This window comes from Arachis hypogaea, chromosome 16, assembly GCF_003086295.3.
Source record: "Arachis hypogaea cultivar Tifrunner chromosome 16, arahy.Tifrunner.gnm2.J5K5, whole genome shotgun sequence".
Taxonomy (NCBI): domain Eukaryota; kingdom Viridiplantae; phylum Streptophyta; class Magnoliopsida; order Fabales; family Fabaceae; genus Arachis; species Arachis hypogaea.
In genome coordinates, this window is record NC_092051.1 from 91,453,510 (window position 1) to 91,456,570 (window position 3,061).

The window sequence follows — 3,061 nt, forward strand, 5'->3', positions numbered from 1 at the left end:
AGGTTTCGATCTTAGAGAGCTTGTCATCAATTGATGAGTGATTCGGAGCAGATGTGCTGTTTTGGTTTTGATAAGTGTGGAGAAGTTTGTTGTGGGGTGTTGAGATGTCCTCTGTGTGAATTGCTTTTTTGATCTTGCTCACTTCCCCACCCAAAGTTTGGGTGTTTCTCCATCCAGGGTTATAGTCTTGGAGTATGGATCATAGTTTTTCCTTGGTAATTTCCAATGTAGTTGGCTTGCTCCTGACTCCCTCTGCTTCTTCATTCACTCCTTCTTGGTTGTTGAGAAGATGAGATTGCTGCTACTTGGTTCTCTCCATCTTCTTGGTGAGGTCAGCCAGCTGCTGGGTAATGAGCTTGTTTTGGGCCAACAGAGCATCTACATTGTTTAGCTCCATTACTCCTCTTGTGTTCCCTCTTTCGGAAGCATAGAAGTAGTCGTTCTCTGCTACTGTTTCAATAACATCTATGGCTTCCTCAATAGTCTTCTTCTTGTTCAAAGATCCTCCGGATGAATGGTCTACGGCCTTTTTGACTCATAAGAGAGCCCTTCATAGAAAATGTGCAGCTGCACCCATTCGTTGAACATATCTGGTGGGCACCTCTTTGTTAGGTCTTTAAACCTCTCCCATGCTTCATATAGAGTCTCACCATCTTGTTGCCTGAAAGTTTGGACCTCAGCTTTCAGCCTATTGATTCGTTGAGGAGGGTAAAATCTTGCTAAGAATTTGTTCACCACGTCTTCCCAAGTTGTCAAGCTTTCCCATGGGAAAGATTCCAACCACTTGGCTGCTTTGTCCCTAAGTGAGAATGGAAATAAGAGCAGTCTATAGGCGTCAGGATGAACACCATTAGACTTCACTGTGTCACATATTCTCAGGAAGGTGGTTAAATGTTGATTGGGGTCTTCTTGAACACCTCCTCCAAATGAACAGTTGTTCTGAACAAGGGTGATGAGCTGTGGTTTGAGTTCAAAGTTGTTGGCATGGATTGTTGGCTTTTGGATGCTACTTCCACAATTGCCTGGGTTTGGATTGATGTAAGAGCCCAAAACTCTTCTATCCTCCCCAGCATGATTTGCTCTACCTCCTCCCCATGGTTGTGATCTTCTTCTTCATGATGGTTTTCCATGTTGTCTTCCATGTTTGGTTCAAAGAATTCCTCTTCTTCCTCAGCACTAACCACTTTCTTTCATCTTGCCTCCCTCCTTAATCTAAGAAAGGTCCTCTCAGGTTTAGAATCAAAGGAAGTTGAAGCCCCGCTTCTTCTCCCTGTCATACAACCATCAAGTGCAAGCAAGAAAAGATAGATGCAGAAAGTATTTTTGTCAGAATTACTGTTAGTTGTGGGTGATGCAATATATCAAACAGTTAGTGGATTAGCAAACAGAATTGAAAATAACAAAAAAAAAACAAAAGAGTAGAAGGGGAAGGGAAGAAGTTTAACTAAAATAGAAGGTAAATCACTCAAACAAAAATGAAATTCACAAAATAAAAATGCTCAATCTAGTGATCTTCCCATTTAATCATTGTTGATGCACAATCAATCCCGGGCAACGGCGCCATAAACTTGATGCGGGTGGAAACTGTCTCTCAATAAATTTCCTTCGGCAAGTGTACCGAATTGTCGTCAAGTAAAAACTCACAATAGAGTGAGGTCGAATCCCACAGGGATTGATTGATCAAGCAACTTTAATTAGAAGAATGTTCTAGTTGAGCAAATCCAGAATTTGGGTTGAGAGTTGCAGAAAACAAAATGGCGGGAATGTAAATAACAGAAAAGTAAATGCTAGAATTAAAGGACTGGAAATAAATGACTGAAAATAAATTGCAGAATTGTAAATGGGAATGGGGGATTTGCTCATAAAAGTAAATGGCAGAAATTAAAGAGAATGGGTAAGATCAGAGATGGGGAGTTCATTGGGCTTAGGAGATGTTGCAATTCTCCGGATCAAGATCATTTTCATCTCTTCCTCAATCAATGCACTCATTGATCTCCTTGGCAATCTTAATTGATTGAATTACAATTTCTTGCAATTCAATCTCTCAAATATTGATCAATAGCCAATTCCTTGGTCAATTGCTCATGAGAAGAGATGAAGTATGGTCACTGATTATACTACATGCATTTCCCAAATCAAGTATTGAGAGGGTTATAGTCACATACCCATCTAAACCCAATTTGGTCCAGCATGAGAAAGCATTTCTAGCTTGATCTCTTCATTCCTCTTTCAAGGTTCAGAAGAGATCCAAGTTTGAATAGCTTCTTTTCCAAGATAACTACTCAATTGGATGAAGATCGAAAGCTTTCAAGTAAAATCAAGAGAAAAGATAGAAGAAGAATAATGAAAATTAGTATTGATCCATCAAATTACAACAGAGCTCCCTAACCCAATGAAAGGGGTTTAGTTGTTCATAGCTCTAGAAAATGAAAACAAAGATGGAGAATACATCATAAAACTAGAAGAATGCAGAGAAGGTAAAATACAGAGAGTAGTTCTCTTTTCCAACTTTCCAGAACTCCTTCAACAATTCAAAGCTACTCCTATATATACTACTTCTCTCAGCTTCTAGTTGGCTCTTCAAGTCTTGGGCCTTTGGATCTTAAGTTTGAAGCAGTTCTCTTCTTCATTTGGGCTTAGCTTTACTTGCAGAGAGAAAATGTGAAGTGGGCAGAGACTTTAGCTCAGGACGTTAGGGGTGTTAACGTTTAGTGAAAATATGAGTTCGAGAACATTAGTGACAATCAACTTTCTCACTAACGTTCCTAAGTAAAGCCACGTTAACTTCAACGTTAGTGGCACAAACGTTGCCACTAACGTTGCCTCTAAGTCCTTCGCACACGTTATTGAGACTTAACATTCCCAATAACTTTGAAAAGCCCTCTTTGTTCCCACGTTAGAGCCCACGTTAACTTAGTTAACGTGGCTCTTTAACGTGGGCTTGCCATCCTTCAAGAACGTTAGTGACGCTCAACATTGTCACTAACGTTCCAAGGTGCCCCTATGTCTCACGTTAGAGTCCACGTTAACTAGGTTAACGTGGCTTCTAACGTGGCCATGC

At 40.2% G+C, this 3,061-nt stretch overlaps 1 non-coding gene across 1 annotated transcript; it reads left to right on the forward strand.

Annotated features, from left to right (window-relative positions):
- The first annotated feature begins 583 nt into the window (after positions 1 to 583).
- LOC112761828 (small nucleolar RNA R71) lies at positions 584 to 690 on the forward strand. The gene has a single exon (XR_003182202.1). It is a non-coding gene; the product is annotated as a small nucleolar RNA R71 (small nucleolar RNA).
- Positions 691 to 3,061: the final 2,371 nt, after the last annotated feature.